At 34.0% G+C, this 21,435-nt stretch overlaps 1 long non-coding RNA gene across 1 annotated transcript in view; it reads right to left on the bottom strand.

The window, feature by feature from the left end:
* The window catches only part of LOC107502644, a 766,462-nt gene that overhangs the window by 104,908 nt on the left and 640,119 nt on the right, over positions 1-21,435 (bottom strand). The window contains exon 4 of the long non-coding RNA XR_004952613.1: positions 12,451-12,633. This is a non-coding gene — a long non-coding RNA (uncharacterized LOC107502644). The remainder of the gene's footprint in view (positions 1-12,450; positions 12,634-21,435) is intronic.

The raw sequence follows: 21,435 nt of genomic DNA on the forward strand, positions 1-21,435 counted from the left end.
TCAAACCCAGAGCCCCTCTTGTATTTACATGTAGCCTCTTCTGTGTTATCATGTAAAATCCAAAAACTCCAAATTTATTGTATTGAATCATATGTAGTTGCCTATGTTCCATTGTTTTTGACTAACAAAAACAGCAATTTTATATGACTCGACCTATATTTTGAGAAGCATGATATAATACAGAGAACATGGGTCTTAGAGCCAGGCTAGTCTATGTTAAAACCCGTTTCTTTGCCTATTAGTTCTGTGATCCTGGGAAAAAATTACTTAATGTTCCTGAGCCTCAGTTTCCTCACTTGGAAAGTATGAATAAGTGCATTTTATTCATATCATTATTAAGTAGATTCAATAAAAAAAAAAAAAACATGTGTGATTATGCCTAATATAATGGCTGGCTAATGATAGATTCTATGTAGACGTATGTTTTCCTTGTGACTACGATTTGGCTGCCAAAGTAAAACAGGCATTAGGATACTTAAATCAGCTTTTAAAAAGCACTAATTGGGGGTCCTGAGTTGTTGGTCTATGAGTATTAAGGCAGGAAGTGATATTTTGAATACTCAAGGAAGTATTTCCAATGATCCAGCAATGCTTTGTCATTGTTCACTGCTTAGGAAGGATATACAGTCCCTAGTTGATTGTTTTGCTAGGTTGTAGAGAAACATGTCACCATTGGTCTGAAAAAAATTGAATTGCTTATTCTTCCTCTTCTTTTTTGTTTCCTTCAGCAATGTGACCTTCTTTTTTAGAATGTTAGCAATGAACTCAGAGAAGGGTTTATAGTGCCAACTGTAGGTTCAGATAAACAGATTTGTAATAATCCACTGAGTAATTGGGAACATTTCATCTAATAAGGCATTTTGCTTAGCCCGTGCCAACTGACCTAGGTGAATAAAATATTTGCTACATCATCTGCTTAGGAGAATAAATTTGACTGTGAACATACTTCCATGGTGTCATACTATGTCACTTAAGAAAAACCAGGAAGTTAGAGGCTGACTTGAGAGATGCAACCAATTTCATCTGAATTGATGCCCCCCTGAGGTATTCAAACACCACTCCTCAGAGGCCAGTTTTAAGCATTACTAGAGCAATTACATTTCATATTAGACTATTCTAATTCATGCAGTTTCATGCAAGAGATGAAATAAAATTATTTATTAATTTTATAGTATAAGCAGACCTGAAAAGTAGCAAGAGGGAACCTTTTTATAATCACCCATACTAACAGAGTAGTATGTTAAGAAAGTTAAAGTCAGAGAATAAGGTAAAACTATTTTTAAAATATACACAGTTTCATTCAAAAAGTTTCATTTCCTTATATATATATATATATATTTTTTTAGAGAATATATATATATATCAATATTAGGATGAGGCAGAGAATATCAACATTAGGATGAGGCAGAAATAAATATAGACTGGTGAGTTTGTACCTAATGGGAAATATTCTATTAATTATCATCAATTACATTTTTCGTGGGCTTCCAGTAACATGGTACCTCTATAAATATGTACTTTGAATCTGTAATTCAATTACCATAAGCCTTGTTTAGAGAAAATTTACTGCTTTAGAACTCGTGAAAGCAATATAAATCTGTGTTTATTGATGAAGCAGGGCTGTAAGTGCTCAAGAAGTTTTGTAATAGAAAGATATCATCATGAGTAACATATGGGAGTGTAAACAGGTCATATAAAATTTGTCATTACCAAGAGAAGAGTATTATTGAAAGCTTTAATTTCTACAGGAGAAAAACGTATAAAGCACCCACATTCTCAGATTCTGGAAGGACGTTGAAACTTGTGTGAATTACTATCAAGGGAACCATAGCATATTAAGATTTGAGCCCAAAATTATTCCCTAAAGAACAACTGTGAGAGAGAAGTGTCCTTTATTCTTTGCATATACATTTAACCTCATTTTTGTCTTCTCTCAATCCACTATTTTATCTAGCCATGCTACTGCACTGCAGGTGTATGATGTCAAGGTGCCTTAGCTTGCGTGACATTCCACAGAGAGATGCAAGCAGGACAAAAGGAAACTGAAAGTTCGAAGTCAGCAAATGTCTCCAAGTTGCAGAGTTCCATTGGGGGAAATGTTTTCCTGGACATCAAATCATATTTCTGGGGCAATCGATGTTCTTAATTTAAAACAAGCACCCTACATCCACAAAGACTGAAGCATTTTGATTCTTTATATATTAATTTATGAAGATGACACTTCAATAGACTAATTCTTTTGCATCTAAAGATCCTTGTTCTCTGACTCAGCAAAGTTCGAGACTGTTTTACAACTATTAGAGAAAATGGAGTGTCATAGTGTATTTCTGTTGCACAAGCATATGCTTTCTGGTTGCATCCAGAAGAAATGAGGACACAGATCAGTCTGAGAGCAAATGCATCGTCACTGCTGAAGCAACTCAAGTAATTAATCCATGAGCTCTGTTGACGCTGCAGTGCACCTCTCTCTTAGGAGTATGTGAGTGGGAGCCAATGGGGAGATGCTTTTTCATATTTGACTCTTATTTATCAGTAGTTTTTTCATTAATTCCACTGGAACTTGTGTTTAAATAGAATCATGAAACAAACTGAAACATTTAAGCGTTGGAACATGACTAGGAGCTGGGATTGAATTTTATGAAAGCGCAGAGAATTTAAAGTGGAAATAAGCTTCACTAGATACGGTAGAGCTAGGAGAGAGAAACTTCCAGGGATCCTATAGCTCTCCATGAGAGGTTGCTGAGAGAAGGAGGGAGGGAGGGGTTAGAAGAGAGAGGGAGAACAGAGGGCTGGCTCCAACTGTCTGTGGGAGCAGCTGGTTCTTTGAAATTCCTCCTGCTACGGATGCCTCATGAACACAACAGGAATGGCACAAACATGCTTCTTGAGTGCTTCTGGGTGCAATTGTAAAGTATTGTTTTATTCCCCTGACTATAGAAGGCACTTATTTTCTTAAGAGCTATGCTGAATTTAGAAATCATTAGAGGAACGTTCTATATTGGAAATGATATTCCTAGCCAAAGCTCTCACGCTATGAAATACCATATCTATGCTGATTCGAAAGGTATTGGATATATCTCAACAATTTGCTCATCCTGTTGACTGATGGGGTTAACTGGGAACACTTATTTCCTAGAGAATGTTCAGAGGAGTTTAAGTTTGGGGCACTATCTAGTTCTTGCTGTTTCTTCAGCATGTTGGTTATGTTGCTGTTTTTAATTATGCTAATATACCCAGAGGCTTTGGCAGTGGGCAAGGCCTTGTATATACATGAGTATATGTAAACACACACACATCCACTCTGCTGCTCTCTTGTCATCTCTTTGTGTCATGATGTTTTTTCAGGCCACTTCTACACATAGCATTGCCACAGTAGTTACATACAACCCATTCTTTGCATTTTTTAAGATAAACTCCAAAATAGCAAACCAAAAAGAAAAAAGACTTTTCCACTATTCTTATTTGTCTCTTTTGTATTTTAGTATTTATATATTGGAGCCATTTTTCTTTTGTCAATGTTTTAAAGATATTAAGACCTTTTCCATCAAAGGATTCTTAGATTATAGAATTCATAAAGAGGCAGGCCTATGTTGAATTCCATCTAAGTCACGAAAGAACTCATTAATAAGTTGTCTGAGTTATAAGGCTGCTTCATTAAGTGCATTTTGATACTGTAGATACTAAATTTCTGTGTGGTAAATGCCTTGGAAAGTATGGTAATTTTCTCAACTGGCACCTCTTCCTTGTCTTCCTCATCAAATAGTGCGGCTAGGATTCTTAGTTGTGTCGGATGGCCCTTCTCACTCCCACAGCACTTTTACACTAATACCTATCATACTTGAATCTAAATATCCACTGATTATCTTCCTCTCTCATTGATTGGGAACTTACTTAGGGCAGGGGCTATCTTTTATACACTTATTCTCCACCTACCGGAGCATCAACCACACATCCTAAAGTATAACCGAACTTCCTTAAGAAGTGTTCGTTCCTTTCCTTCTCATTCATTCCCATCACTTTCTCTTTCAATGTCTTCCTCTTTATCTCTTCTCCACTTTCTCTTTTCAGACTAAAAACCAAAGATTAGAATACTAGATTTGAGTCTCCAGTTTGTATTTGCTATTATTAGTACCACCCTTAGCTTTTCTTATCATTGATTAATTAACATAATAAGAGAACCTGTGCATCCGGAAAGACAGAACCCTGAAATTCTTGTCTAGGAATCGCTTTAACTTTAGTCCTGGAGCTCTCCCAGTAGTGAGTGACTACAGCAAAAAAGCCTGGAGTCCCTCATATCATAAAGTCAAATGCTGGCAAGAGTATGGGAAGTTGGAACTCTTATCCACTATCAATGAAAGTATAAATCTATACATTTTGGAAAGTAATTTAGCAGCGTCTCTTATGGTACATGCACGCATGTGCGCGCGCACAGACACACACACGCACACTCTCCCTGTAACTTTTCGGGTTATATACTAGAAGAACACAGCACATGAGCTCAAGAAAGTTTGCAGAATATGTTCATTATTGCATTGCTTAGAGTGGTAATATATCGGAAAAAAACAAGTGTCCAATAAAAAATAAATGCTTATGCAAACTATCATATGTCAATATCTAATAGCTAAGAAGAGTAGATATATGTGTGATAATGTAGGGAGATATAAAACTCTATTGTTAAAAAAAGAATTTAAAATATGTATATGACACAATTTATATGATATTAAAAGACTCAAACCAAATACATACAAAATAGAAAAAGTATGAAAGTATATTCTCCATTGTTATATCCACATATAGGGAAGGAACTGGATTGTGGATAGTGATGAAAGACACTTCAGTTTTACCTGTAAAAACTGATTTTATAAGGAGAATGTATTTGTGCATTAGATATGAAACCTGTGTTTCAGGTTTCTCAATTGTAAAGTGGGGATAATAGTACTTTCATTCTATGGTTTTCATAAAAATTAAATACGGAGTATCTAAATCAACCTTGTTCCTTCTCAAACTTAAGGTATGAGTAGGTCTGATCAGGGTTTGAAAGCATTTGTGCTTCATACCAAAATCAACATTTCTCTGAAGCAAAACAATTCCCTGTTACTCTAGATGTTTACTTGCACCACTAATGTGAAAGCAGAGAAGTGCAATCATAGTATTCATTAGGCTGAAGATAAATATTCTTTGTTTCTCCCCAGTGATTAATTTCTGTTTTTCTCATTCACTTTTTATTTGTCTCTCTTTTTCTAAAAACGTTCTGTCTTTTGGAGCCGAAGGCAATATGATCAAGCCTATGTCCTATTTTCTTGATAACTCCACACAAAAATGATGAAAACATACTTTGGTTTAAACCAGGACATTCCAGATATTGAGCTACTGCTAATACAATTTCCTATCAGTTGGTATTCATTTGGAGAATCATTTATCTATAAAAAACAATCTTAGGATATATAGGATATAAAGTATATTTCTAAATTGTGTTTTAATAAACATTTTCCACTTCACCTTGAAGGGTTGAAATTCAATTTGATTCTACAAGCATTTATTGAGTACCTCGTATATAAAAGATATTGGTTAGGTGCAGTGTGGAATGTGCATAATAAATAATATTTGTAGAGCACGTTATCATTTACAAGGTACCTTTGGATAGATCAGCAAAGTTCTCATAGCCACTTGTTTGAGAAAAGATCATTATGCAGATAATGAAAGTGAGTCTCAAAGGGTTATGGACCTCATTTGAAGTCCATCACAGAACTCGTATGTGCTGACACATGTTTCTCAAACCCAAGTCTTTTGAAACCATATTCAGTGTTCTTTCCAACAATGCACAGAAGTCCCATTCTAGCCATCAACGAACATCGAATATATTAGGAGATATAGGTCGCTTTAACACCTGACATAAAAGAATTAGAGCTGAGTTTCTAAAACTTAATACAGAAGATGAAAATGTTTCAAATGGCTTAGAAAGACTTTATAGAAAGTGAAATTTTATCTGGATTTGAAGAATTATTTTTGATTTTTATTCTTAGATGTAATGAGATCTTTCAGAGAGAAGGAGTAATTTTCTTGTTTTAGAGCTTTGGGGGCATCAAAGTTTTTCTTCAGAATAAATATAGTGCATACAGATTGGGAAGGGCTATGAACCCTAAATAGCAGTACTTCCCTTTCTAAGTAGTTACCAGTTATTGACACAAGAGACCTAGTGATATTTTCAGATGCGTCAGAATAGTAATCCTCATGCCTTGGCCCAGGACAGAAGTGTCTCAGTTTTTAGAGGCCACCTTAAGCATTATCGTCCACTTGTTTTCCCAGTCCTAGGTCCACAACCATAAAATTGATTAAATCCCTTAATAATCCTTGAGTAGTATATTCATTTTATAAATACGTATCTATAGAATGCCAGTAAGGGAATAGGGAAGAAAGTTGTCTGGGAGGGTAATGATCTAGATAAGGACATTATGGTTCTTTACATACATAATGAGACATTACTGTGACATGTTTGCTGATACTTTACCATATATCCAGAGTCCTTCAGTTTATTCATGGAAAATATTTGCTATTATTTTTGATTCTACATCCAGCCTTTCTCTAATCTAACCCAATGCTTTTTTGCTTTGGAATTAGTTTTCCTTGTGTTTCTCGTACTTTATTCAGGAAGTATTTGGAAACTATTGAAAGTTATGTGATTGAGGACAGCTTGACATCAGTTGTGCTTTAATAATATTTTTCTTACTATTGCACATACTGTGGATTCAAAGATGAAACTGTAATAAAGTAAATCCTCTAACAGATGTTTGTAAGAGAGAGAAGACAATTCTTAATTAATTAACAGTAATAATATAAAGAAAAGGGATACATGTAAAAGACAATAAGGAAGTGTAACTTATGTTCTTACTATCTTAAGTAAGAACAAGCACAAGATTTGTAATGCAGACATACCCTAGGAAAGACTGTAGGAGGGTAATGATCTAGATTTTGAGCCTATCTGAGTGGAACAGTAGCTTCTGCCAATGGAAATTATGATGGAAAATAGCATATGTAAGAAGAAAGTCGATGATCAGTTATAAACATGTCAAATTTGAGGTGATGACAGAATAATCATAAAGAGATGGCCTATTGGCCCTTGAAAATGAGAAGTGAAAGCATGGCTATGGATATAGAATTCTTTAGACACTAGAAAGGAGGAGAAAAGAGATCAGAAAGCAGAACTTATGGGAAATGTACATTAAATGTAAGAAACAGAAATAGGAGGTAGCATTGGAAAGGTCAGAGAGATGAGGATAAAAGTACAATTCAGTAAACAATTAGATAAATATTGTAGAAAGAGCAAGGAGGGTATGCTTGAGACAGACCCAGTGTTTGTGGATATGGAGTCACTACTAACTTCAAAAAGAGAAGAGTAAAAGGAGAGTGCTGTGGCTCAAAGTTTCCATGCCCGGTGTAGAACAGGATGTAAAGCTAAAGAACTGGTAGAAGACCTATATGGCATCCCTTTCATTTTGAGGACTTGAAATGGTCTGTGTGTGGCTCTTCCTGGCTATATTCTCTCAACATTATTTCAATAAGTTAATAAGTGCATTTAATAATGGACTAACACTTAAAATATTACCTTGAACAATGTAGGAATGGGGAAGGTTGCATTTAATGGTTCATCTTGTATATGGATTAAAGAACAGCCTCTCCCAGTAGGAAACTAAGCTTAACAATGAAAGATTGTGACTCCTAAAGCAGAAGGTGATCTAATGACATAGCAGCCTGTCTACATGTTAGTAAGCTTATTTTCCAGTCATCTACTTTACATCATCTCACACTCATTTCTTATTTTGTGTCTGCTTAATGATAGCCAGAGAAAGCAGAGTGGTCACAAAACAAGACTCCATCACCATATCCAAATGCTCTGTGAACTATTTGCATGCCCTGACACCATTCAAACTCTATTAAAAGAAAAACTATTGAATGGACCTTTTAGTAATTCTCAGTATTCATACATCCTGATTTTTGGTAAAAGTTATACTTTTTCATTTTAGTTGCAGATGCTCTGTCAAAGACAGCAGCAGTTTCCACAATTTTCTCTTTGATCTCCTCTACAGGGCTAGAATTCTGGATTAGTTTTACCAGGGACAACTATTTAAACATGGCATTGTTGAGTCATAAGCATTACCCTTTCCTTTTCAATTTCCCATATGGGAAACATAGAACCTTTCTTGCAATTTATTAAAGTTTTGATCAAATGCATGCCACATTAAATGTTTGTAGTTGCATAATGAATACATTTTAGCTGTTTAAAAATCAGCCAAGATTTACAGTATAATTCTATTGCTGAAGTTATTCTTGACAAAGCCGAAGCAAAGCCAAAAATCCTCACATGGACAGCAAAGCATAATTTACTGTTTCATTTAGACATCCAAACAGGAACAATAGGGTTCTGGGTGGCACGTGGAATGCAGGATTTCATAGTTCGCAATTCCTTCTGGAGAAGCTATGATCTATAATACATAAAAAGCTCTTGTTTCTGTCTGTGAATTCTGGCACAACTGTAGGGGCTTCTGTACAGGCCTAGAATGTCCCACATCTAAGATGATATCGTAAATAGCTTCATGGGAATTTTAATTTATCTTTGTGTATTGAGAGTACATAAGCTTTGTCTCATGCCTAGAGATAATAACTGAGTCTTCTCTTTTTAAATTATTTATCAATCCTCTAAAGAAGGGCACTAAAAATATCTTGCAGTTGTATGTTCCTATAGAGAACAGTGACTCCATTTTTATAGTATTGTTTATATTTGAAAGCTATTAATTAACTTAACAGATATTTATTGAACACTAACTATGTGCCAGGAACTCTGCTAGATAATAGGGATATAGAGAACAAATTCTTCAAGGTCTTGTTTAACTCTTTGTCTTTTTGTCTATAATAGGCAGCCTATGCCCATTTAACTAATTTAGTCTTTCCATCAAAATCAATTTCTCATTTGCTTTGTTTTCCATTTTTGAGCACTTTTCCCTTTACAGAAATGTCTCCCATGTGTAGATGCCTGAACCATAAGGTCGAAGGGCAGGTGTGTTTTCTGTTTTGGCCATATGCTGTTCATCATATGCGCACATCCATATTTCATCTTGGACATCCATATTATATGATATGCTCATGCCTTACTGCAACCTTGGCCCACTTCCAGTGTTGCTGCTTTCTATTTTTCAGCACAAAATCTCTGTGGTTTGGCTTATTATGTCCCAGATGTATTCATTTGGACTCTTTCCCTCAGGAAGCCTGGGGTCCCAGGGTGGTAGTATCTGAGACAAACATTCAGAATTTCCTGTAGTGATGCTGTCACTCACCCCTTATGGAGAGCTGTATCTGCCAGACCCTGAGGTCCCTGCTGAAACTGCTCCCTGCAATTTTGTTTGGGAGGCTTCACATTCCAGCTTTCTATGAGGCATCCAGATGAACCCATTTGAATTTCATGGTGGCAAAATTTATTCATGAAACCAGGACTTTTGTCTTTAAGTTTCCCATTGATCTCTAAGACTTTACTGACATCCTAAGTAGATACAGTAGCCCACAAGCTATTGCTTAATTATACTCTTTAGGGAGAAGTTGGAGGAGGAGAGAGAGAACTAAGCTTTCTCATCTAACAAAGCAGAACTTCTGGGCAGATGTTTTTAGGGTATCACACTATTCACAGAATAGTGATTTATATGGATCAAAATAAATATAATAATTCTTTAGTGTGGAGACCCAATGAGACCCAGCTAATAAGCTGGGAAGTGCTAACCTGCCCTCCAATACAATATTGCTCTGAGGTTCCAAGAGGTTTCCTTTCTTTCTCCCTCTACCTTTTCATCTGCAAAGGTAGAATAAAATAAATGAGCTTACAGAGGTCCCAGGACAGGATGAAGGAATGGGAGGTACACTCTTTCAAAAAGTCAGGTGGACTGCCTGCCATTCCAACTTCCTCTCAAAAAGGGAGAACACAGCAGCTTTTCCCTTTTATGTAAGGTGCTGAGAGAGTTAGCAAATTTAACACCGTATAATCTTTCATTAGGTCTGCAAGTTTATTTCTCAAGCCTGAATTCTTAAATCAAAAAAATGTTAGGTATAATGTCATGTCCAAGTTACTAATTAAGTTAAGTCTAGGCTGAGCTTAATAAATGAAAATACATTTAGCAGTGGAATAGGGGGGGGAAAATGTCAGCCAAATCATGAATCCTGTTCCAAAGATGAATTAAAGTGTTATGACAAGGCTCATGTTAATTTAACTATGCTCTCAATAAACTATTCAGTAGGCAGGCAGCAACCACGACATGCCAGTTATTATTTTAGAGCTGAAAGACCTTTATTCCCTACCTATAAAATAAAATATATAAATGTGTATGTTTGGGTGGACAGTTTTATGTGAGAATCACATTAAATGAGACTGATATACAATTCAATAATCGACACACAGTCTCAACTGCAGCATGCAAAAAATGCCCAACTGCATGCCAATGGTAAAAATAGCCCTTCCTCTTACCCACCCAGATTCTCCTACAAAATATCTGAATGGAAGTGTCTCTCTCTAAATAAGAGGAATGGAGAAGGGTGTGGAAAAGAGTAGAATGGGCAAGGCAGACATGGCAGAGGAAAAGCCATATTTGTCGAAATGCCAAAAGGGACGATCCATTCAAAAGACAAAAACGCAGAGAATTTGGTTAGTCATATTTTAAAAAGAAAAGAAAAATGTATGCTGACTGTTTCTATCAGTTTATATTGACTTCACAGAAAATGCTGGATTGACAAATGTGAAGCAGAGTGCATACAATGGTGACATTTGCATATATCATCACTGGGGCCTCACTGGGCACAGGATGCCTCCAAGGATTGCTGAGAATTATTGCTGCCTGGCTGATTTTTCTCTCCCAACTTAAATACTTCCTCCTCTTCCTAGACTAGTGCTTCACTACCTAGGTCTGAAACAAAAGATGTTCAACACATGCTGGCTTATTAGTTCTGTCTTTTACTTTCTAAATTAAGTGTCTCAATTATCTTTCTTCCATTTTGTTCTTTCTTAATTTACTGTGTCTTAGATAAATCCTCACTTAGGCCATTTGAGTTTACCACTATTTAAGAAGACATCAAAGACAGTTTGTCTGAAGAACACAGTCACATCAATTTTTCTCCCAGATCTGATCTATTCCACTTGTGTGTGTGTGTGTGTGTGTGTTCTAAATCCTATAGCTTTGCTGTAATATAGTTTTCTAAACTCTCTTTTCTGAGTACCTAGGAAAGCTTCTGAATAGGGTAGCCAAGAAAATAGTTTCTATTTCTTTTCTGTGTGGCTCATGCTACTGTTATGTATTATCTATCTTTGGTATTGGTGTTTTCTTGTTCTAGGGCCCTTGCTATTTTTGGAAGTCCTGAGTATCTGCATGTGCATTGGTTTTGAGGTGCTTCAGCATGGGCTTCATTAGCTGATATCTGTGAGATCTGCTCCCTGTGGTGTGGACCACAAAATTCTAGGAAGGACTATGTTCGGTCTCCTCTCTTTCTTAGTCTCTAATCTGGGTTATGACATAAACAGTGTTTCTTTTTTGGTTGGTTTATTTGATTAAAATTTTTGAAGTTAAACATATTTTCCACAGTAGCAAAATTATAAATAACATGACATTTTTTTCTTTAGCTTCATTAGACATCTCTTTACATCCACCCAATTCCTCCTTACTCTAGCCCAATCTACTACTACAAATTTGAGGACAGGCATGATGAGATTAGTAGTGTAGGAGGAATGTTTTTGTCTAACAATTTTATCCCTCATGACATGCAGGATTCAGATCCACTAGTATAGTCTCATTCTCATAAAAAAGATCGTTTGAGCCCTAATGTTAAGAATGCATCTGAAATAGATTTAAGTTTGTACAAACTGGAATACCAATCAGCATAGCAAAGAAACTTATGAAACGGTACTTAACTTAATTAGTCATTAAAGAAATGCACATTAGATCAAAATGTAATACTTCTATTCACCTACAAGCATGGCTTAAATGAAAAAGGCAGACAATATCAAGAGTTGACAAATGTGTAGAACAACTGGAATTCTCATGCACTATTGGTTGAAGTATAAATTAGAAAAATCACTTCAGAAAACTATTTGGTAGCATCTTCCGAGCTGAATATATGCCTACCATTTGACATGATGATCTCAGTCCTAGGTGTATGCTCAATAGAAGAACATGTTTGACCATGTTATGACAATACTATTAGTAATAGCCTCTAAGGAGAACCAAACCCAAAACTTTGTGTTATATTCATACAATAGAATACTATTCATTGTTAGAATGAACAAACTATTGCTGTAGTCAATAACATGAATTTTAAATTGTAACAAGAAAATATTAGGAAAAATAGTCAAAATCGTACACATTGTATTTTGAGAAACAGAAAAAAATTAACCTATGTGTTAGAATTCAGGATGTTACTTACCTTTCAGAGGATAGTGCCTGGGAGGAGGTATGAAACTTCAGGATGGCTTGCAATGTTCCCCCTCTTGATCTGGGTACTAGTTATATGAATGGGCCCACTTTGCATACGATTATACAGAATAAGCTGTATAATTATGATTTGTATGCTTTTCCACTGGCACATTATACTTCAGTAAAATTTTACCTAAAAAAGAATATAATTTAGATATTTACTAATTATGATCACTAACTGTAAGTAAATGTTAACTGTTGACAGATTTTTAAAAATTAATTGTTTGCATAAGGATACCGAGTCCACACACTTTTTATTTTTAAATAAAAACAGGAAGTTAGTGATTAATACCAATAATTTTTAAATGTTTTAAAAATTAGGTTTAAAGTAACAGGCATGCAAATGTCAAAGCTAATTATATTTACTTTTTTCAGCATTTTGAAAGAAATTGATTTTTCATTTCGTTCTTGAACCTTCTATATTTTTTCCCATTTTGCAGAGAGAAAATTGAGGTAAAGGTTATTTCTTGGCTCAGGATTCTTAGAAAGCCACTAGGAACAGAAAGCAGATTAGCCTCATAGTCTTGCTGGTTTAGCACCAATTTTTAAGTTAAAGGGAGTTCAGAAGTGAAACTTTGCCTGCCGATGCTCATGCTCTCATCAGTCAAAGTGGTTCACTTTTAATTCTTTACATATACATGTAATGAGTAATATAAAATTCCTCTACCTTAAACCATGACATTACTGTTTGATTTACCAAGGTTCAAGGAAAAAGAAGAAACCACTTAGTGGTGAATAAATCTGCCAAACCTAATCTTGTACTTTAATCTGATTCTTTTGCAGTCATATAGACATGACAAAGATGAACTCTTCTAAAAAAGCAAAAATGACAGTAATTTTAAAATGGGTTGCAAAACAATTATAAAACATGTAGAAAGAATCTCAGCCTACTTAAACAGTATTTTTTAAAAATGAAGACAGTCTTGCTATATCTATCAATGAATGGCTGATTGATTGCAAATGATACATTCCTATTATTAATGAGACCTGACAATTCCATTAGACTAATATGCAACAACTGCACTTTAATTCTCTTGATGAGCTTATCATTCTTTTTTTTTTTTTTCTCAGAGCTGAGGAATGCAAAATGGAAGCAAGAGTATTTAGAAGGTTAAATGAAAGTACAGATTTAAGGAGCAGAGGAACTATTTATATTTCTCTCCTTCTAGATCAAATGATGAAGAATGGTAGGGCTTCTAATCTATCAGGAGTTATTCTGTCAATTTTCAAGTAATACATTAGTCAATTTTTATTCTGTTTGAACAGCTACATTTAAGGATAGCTACATTTTAGTCAGCCAGTTTGTTGAATACTAACTAGTCCACTCTTTCCAATTCCCAGGAGGTAGATGTATAAATCATTTAAACGAATCTAAGACCAAGAGTTTATGAGACTAAACTTTGTTTCATGCAACTGAAAAAGAGCAATGACTCCAAATTCATGAACTTCAAAGGAATTTTAGTTTAATAGGTTGATTCTAAGATTCAATAATTCTGTCTTTGAACAAATAACTCTACCACTAATGAAGACTGGTTTTTACATTTTGAATTAAAAAAGTTGTTTGAGGGGCTGAAGTAATGATACAAAGTCCTATCAAATAAGAGCTTATTTCCAAATTGTTAGATCTGTAGGAGTCCAGTAAAAATTCCATTAAGATCATTTCAGAGAATATGTGGAAAACACATGTGCAAATAAACTACCAAATACAGCATTGGAAGAAGTCACAATTCTCAAGTGAATGGAATAATTAGATATTTTTATGGAGTACACATGAACCAGGGGTCATCAATATGAAAGTCTAAAGGAGACAGGAAAGTGACATAGATGAACAAAGCAGGTGAGTCAATGGTTAGGACAAAGGGGTGTGGCCAAGACTAAGGAAAACTGGAAAGTATGCATTCTTCTCAAAGGGGAAAACCTGTCCCTACTTCTAGCTGATCATTATTATGTAGCATAAGGTTTCTTAAGTGGCAAAGGCTCCTGGTTTCTTAAGAGAAGTCACAAATCTGGATTTTTATTGCAATTTCTATTGCTTTAAATTTTACAAAATTATATGTACATGTTATATATTTATAGGTATAATTTATAACATTATATGTAATACACAATCTGATTATATTCTCTATATAAACCCATAAATTATATACACATACAGTTTAACAAAATATATCTAAAGCCCATATTTGACCTGAAGACCATCAATCTGCAATCTTTAGATTATATTTCAGCTTATGTAAGATAACAAAATGGAGAAGAGAACTCTCTAGAAGAGAAAGTGATAAGGGGAAGAGCAAGGGCAGGTCAGTTAACACTGAGAGGTCCCAAATGACTCTATGTGTCCGTGTGCATGTGTGTATGCATATTTGTGTCTACATATAAAAAGAACCAGAATTTGATATTAATAGCAGATAACATGGTTAATGGCTACCATGATAATGAGTTTTTAACTTTTTCAGAAGGCCCTAGAAACTGCCGAAAGGTTGTGAGCAAAGGAGTGATTCCATACGATTACCTTGTCAGAGATACTAGGTAAGAGATTAAAAACATAAAGACCTCTCAGCCTCCAACTATATTAGCCTAGTGGTAAAGTAACTGGAACCAGACCTGAAGTAATAGCTATGGCAATAAAGAGGAGGGAGTGTATACGAGAGACACTATAATTGAACAGGACTTGAAAACTAAATAGATACAAGGAAAGGTGATTCTAAGATTTATTCAAAGGTTTCATGTACTTTTGCCTGTGAAGATGTAAGCTCCAGTAGTGTTAATACAAAAGACTATACAAATTGATACGAGCAGATATTTGTGGATTAATTTTAAACATGATGAGGTGGTAGTGTTTACAAAGTTCTCAAGTCTAAGTTTTGAGACATTTTAAAATCAGTTCAAAGCCATATTTGAGGTGAAAATAATGTGAACACACATTACACTTTATTACTTATTGAATTTAAAAACATGATTACAATTCAATATATTGAAATTGTATTAAAATTTTAAATTCTGATTGATTACTTTCTCAGAACCAGGCACTGAGCTCTTATGCAAATAACCTCCACTTCCAATTTAGTTTTCCTTTACTACAGATGAGCCTACTTGAATAGAGCCCCTAAAACATTAACTAAACATTATGCTTTCAATTTTATCTCTGAAAGATATAAAAAGAAGAGACAGCAAATACATTAAATCACTTTTCATAGTCATGTTTGTCATAGCACTTTTGAAATATGTATTCCCATAAAAGTACTATTTTGGTCAAATGGACTTTCCTGGATTACTTTTGAAAAGTTAAGACTTGCTGTGACTATTTGGGACCAACGAGAGGACACAGAACTGTCATTGAACATCCTAAAATGTCATGTTGATTGATGAGCCATTGGACTAAAAAAAGTTGTGAAGCAATGTTTTCAATTTGATAAAGAATCTAAGCTTATGACAAATAACATATCATCAGATTACTAGAATGAAAATTGGTTATATTGACTATATATATTAGTGTTTCTTCCAAACTCTGTATTACATAAATTCTACTCAGTTTGAAAAATTGAGGCTTGCTGATTAATCTGTTCCTATATTATTATATCAGAGCCTTACACAAGATATGAATATTTTCTTACAGTGCAGTAAGCATTCAGTTTTTCCTCTTGCTCTGGAAACATTAATTAGCATTTCTGTTTTAGGAACTTTCTGGAATTAGGTATTTGATACTTTCCTCTGTTCTACTTTCTAAAATTTTTAAAACTTTATCTTCTGAATTACTTCTGATCTTTTTCTGTTATTGTATATTTGTATATTCTTTTTCAAGAAAAATTTACTTATCTGAGTACTCTTTTTGTATAGCCTCTGTCCTGTTTAATGGATACAATTTAGTTTCTAAAGGTATTCCATATATATTTCTTTTCCTTTTTTTTTTTTTTTTGGAGTTTTTTTTCTGCTATCTTCATTGACTTTATTTTTATTTTTTTCTAATATTTAAATTTCATGTTAGAGACTTTGGTTAAATGTCTGGTAATCTTTGACTAGTCCTTTATATTTAATGGGAAGTGAAGTACTGCAAAATGTTTACAGGTTATATTTGCATATGTGGGTTTTATGGATTGTTGGCCTTATTGAGGGATAAACTTGCTTTGCCATTTTATTTGGAAACTCTAAATCTATGGATTTTTATCTCTTATCCTAGTATGTTTTTTTGAAAAGAGTCTTTAGTCCAGAAGTAAGCAAAATTTTTCTGTTAAAGACAAGACAGTAAATATTTATGCTTTATCAGCTATGTAGTTTTTGTCATAACTATTGAACTCCACTATTGTAGCACAAAAGCAGCCGCAGACAATACACAAATAAAGGATGTGGTTGCAATAAAACTTTATAAAAACAGACAGAAGGTCATTGTTTTCAAACCCTTTCTAATTTCCTCCAATGGGCTAAAATTAGACTGCCACTATTCAGAGTCTAATGAAAAAAAAGTGGGCCATAGACATCGCCATTTAATATATTGTCTTTTCCTAAAGACTCTTATTTTCAATGTAATATCCCACTCTCAGATATAATAGTGTTCTTGGGATTAAAATAGATCTACCAATCGCCTGAAAGTAAATTCCAGTCTTTGGCTATGAAGGGTAAGGAAGAGTAAGCAACTGCATAGTGTGGGATATGATCTGACAGGCATTCAGTCAGGACACCCCCTTTTCAGCATCACCTGCTCCTCTACTATCAACTGTACCTGTGCCTTCAATTCCTAACCTTTTCCAGGGTGCTATGTCATGATTGTGCCTGGAGCTGTCCTCCCCCATCAATGGTTTACAGTTTTCTCTGGTCTGCAGAACTACTCATAAGTCAATAACCATTTATCAAAATGCTTTCTGGTTTCCAAGGTTGTATTGCTGTGTTTGCCTCTCCTGCTATTTGTACATTCAGGATTTTGCTTTTCAAAAAACTTCTAACTGACATTTTAGTAGAGTTTCTGATGGGATTAGCAGTGAATAAATGTGATGAGTTTTCTGTGCTCAACTGTCAATCTTCAGAAAGCATATTGTTTTTTGATAATCTGACCTTCCATATTCTAACTTTAAGGTCATCCAATTGCAAGTGTAACACCATTAGGGTCAAGAATGAACTTTTATTCATAGATTAACTTGATAATATCCTCAAGCCCACAGATCTCTGATCTTTGATTGTGCCTCTGAAATATGAATTAGTTAACTACAGTTTTTGAGTTTTACTTTTTACAACTTTCATGGTTTCCTTCTGGAAAATAATGGTGCTTCAAGATAGATATAGTTTTATGTATTCCCTACAGCTAGAGAATTTCTACCTTTCCTCATGCCCTATGTAACTAAAATTCCCTACTAACCAACTCTTTCATAAAATGAGGGCAGTAATTTTATGTATTTCCACAGGATAGTCCCACATATCTGAACACTTGAGAATGTTCAATATTAATTTAATATTTAAATAGAATGGATGGTCATTTATTTCATGGTAGGAAAATTTAGGCCTTCTTAATGCAATTTAAACACCTCTGTCCATTTTTCTTCTCTATCTTGTTCTCCTTTATATTCTCTGTCTGGTCTCTTATGATTCCTTTCCTATGTTCAGTCCTTTTGGTCCTTGAGTTTGACCGGGTTCTACGAGCAAGGCTGAAGTCAATGTGTTGCCTGAGCTCAGGCCTTATCTGGAATCTCTGGGAAGAATCTACTTTCAAGCTTATTCAGGTTGTTGGCAGAAATAAGGTATTTGTGGTTGTGAGACTACGGTCCTAGTTTCCTTGCTGGCTGTTAGCCGGGAACCTCTCTAAATTCCTTAAGGCAATGACCATTTCTTCTCATTTGACTCTATTCATCTTCAAAGATACAATAGTGCATAGAGTCCTTCTTAGTCTTCATGTCTCTCTGACTTTCCCTTCTGCTATCAGCCAGAGAAAGCTCTATGCTTTTATAGGCTCATATGATTATATCAGACATACCCGGATAATCTCCTCATCTTAAAGTCAACTAGATAACATAAGCACAGGGTGAAATCTTGACATTTAAGCAGGTTCCATAGATAATATTGTTGAGGGTTTATTTTATAAATTCTACCTATCACAATTCTGCTCGTTTTACAGAAGTGTCATCAAAACCAAGAGTTTGTAATAGGTTTTACTCAAAGTTGGTGTTAGCAGAGAGAACTATAACTGAACACATAGAATAACTTAAGATAGAATATCAAGTATCAATGTCCTAAAAAACTTAGTTCTTCTCTACCTTGGGGAATCTCTTGAAGGCCTTATGATTCAGCTGGGCCCAGCTGCCAGTGCTTTACAGGACTCCTCTTTTTCTATGCCTCACATATCTTTTTGTTCAAAATCTAAAGTACCTCAGTTGATTCTCCAATTTCTGAATAAAAACTTCCAGATTCCTGTTTACTTTCATAAGCAGAACAATATACAATAGTTATAAACTCTCCTCTGAGACAATTCTCAGAGTATTGGAAAAATGAGAAAATTCACTTTTCATTTCTAAATATGCCCATTAACAAAATGAATTTTTAAAAATGGATTCTGCTTTTTTCCTACCCCTCTCATTTTAAACTGCTATGTGTTCTTATTCATACAATCTCTTACTCTTATATCAAAGTTTTTGTATTAGTAAAAACTGTATAACAAATGTAAATTGTTTAGTATATTCTCAGAAATACAGCTAGAAACAAATGTTGGCAAATATTTTTAGAGTGGATCATTTAATACTACTTAAAAAAAATATCGCTTAAAAAGCAGCCTAAAGCATTACTGTGATAACAAACCAAACTAAGACAGTACAAAAAAATTATAGATCAATATCCTTGATGAACAAAGATCCAAAAATCCTTAAAAATTAGCAAACCAAATTGAACAATACATTAAAAAGATCAAATACCATGATCAAGTGGTATTTATTTCTGGGATGCAAGGTTGGTTTAATATCCACAAACCAATTAATGTGACACACCGTGCAAACAAAATGAAGAATAAAAATAATATGATCATATCAATAGATTCAGAAAAAAACGTTTGACAAAATCCAACATCTATTTATGATAAAAATTTTCAGCAAAGTGAGGATATAGGAAAAATACTTCAAAATAATAAAGGCCTTATATGACAAACTCACAGCTAATATTAATCTCAATAATGAAAAGTTGAAAGCTTTTTAATTATTATGAGGAACAAGAGAAAGATGCCCACTTTCACCACATTTATTTAACATAGTATTGGTAGTCCTAGCCACAGCAATCAGAAAATAAATCAATAAAAGGCATTTAAATTAAAAAGTAAATCCATCATTATTTACAGTTGCCATGATACTATATATAGAGAATCCTAAAGATTCCATCAAAAAACTAAACTAATAAATGAATTCAGTAAAGTAGCAGAATACAAAATTAATATTCAGAAATCAGTTGAATTTTTATACACCAATAACAAATATCCAAAAGAGAAATTAGGAAAACAATCCCATTTACGATTAAATCAAAAAGAAAAAAAAAAATACCTAAGGATAAATTTAACCAAGGAGATAAAATACCTATACATAAAAAATTGTAAGACATTGAAGAAAGAAATTGAACAAGATACAAATGAATAGAAAGATATAGGACAGAAAGTATTAACATCATTAAAATATCCACAGTATCCAAAGCAATCTGTACAGATTCAATGAAATCTTATCAAAATACCAATGGCATTTTTCACAAAATTAGAACAAATAATCTTAAAATTTATATAGAACCACAAATGACCCTGAGTAGCCAAAGCAATTTTCAAAAAGTAGAACAAAGTTAGAGGCATCATGCTACTTAATATCAAACTATATTACAAGGCTACAGTAATCAAAACGGCATGGTACTGGTATAAAAACAGACACATAAATCAATAGAACAGAAAAGAGAGCCCAGAAACAAATCCACACCTATATGGCTAATTAATCTATGATAAAGGATGTAAGCATATACAGTGAGGTAAAGATAGTCTCTGTAATAAATGAAGTTGGAAAAATTTCACAGACACATGCAAAATAAAAATGAAATATGACTACTTTCTTATACTACATACACAAATAAACTCAAAGTGGATTAAAGACTTAAATGTAAAATCTGAAACCATAAAACTCCTAGAAGAAAACGTAGGCAGTAAACTCTCTAATATTGCTCTTAGTAATATTTTTCCTGATCTATCTCTTCAGGTAAGAAAAACAAAAGAACAAATAAACAAATGAGACTACATCAAACTAAAAAGTTTTTGCACAGTAAAGGAAACTATCAACATAACAAAAAACAGCCCACTGGATGGGAGATGATTTTGCCAATGATATATACAATAAGGATTTATATTCAAAATTTATAAAAAAACTCCTACAACTCAACATCAGAAATACAAAGAACTCAATTAAAAACCAGCAGTAGACCTGAAAGACATTTCTCCAAAGAAGATATACAGATAGTCAATACCTATGAAAAGATGCTCAACATCACTAACTATTAAGAATATAGATATTAAAACCACACTGAGATATCACCTCATACCTGTCAGAATGACTATCATCAATAAATCAATAAACAACAAGTTTTGGTGAGGATGTGGAAAAAAAAGGAACACTTTTGTACTGTTGGTGAAATTGTAAATTGGCCCAGCCATTAGGAAAATCAATATGGAGTTCCCTCAAAAAAATGAAGAATAGAACTACCACATGATCCAGAAATTCCACTCCCAAGTATTATTCTGAATAAATCAAAAACACTAAATTCAAAAGATATATGCATTCCTATTTTTATTGAAGCATTATTTACTAAGATACAGAAGTAACCTCAGCCATAAAGAATAAAATCTTGCCGTTTTCAGCAACATAAATAGACCTAGAGGGTATTATGCTAAGTGAAATAAGTCAAACAGAGAAAGGCAAATATCATATGATTTAACTTATGT

The sequence above is a fragment of the Rousettus aegyptiacus genome, unplaced genomic scaffold (genome assembly GCF_014176215.1).
Source record: "Rousettus aegyptiacus isolate mRouAeg1 unplaced genomic scaffold, mRouAeg1.p scaffold_m13_p_8, whole genome shotgun sequence".
In the NCBI taxonomy this organism is placed as follows: Eukaryota; Metazoa; Chordata; class Mammalia; order Chiroptera; family Pteropodidae; genus Rousettus; species Rousettus aegyptiacus.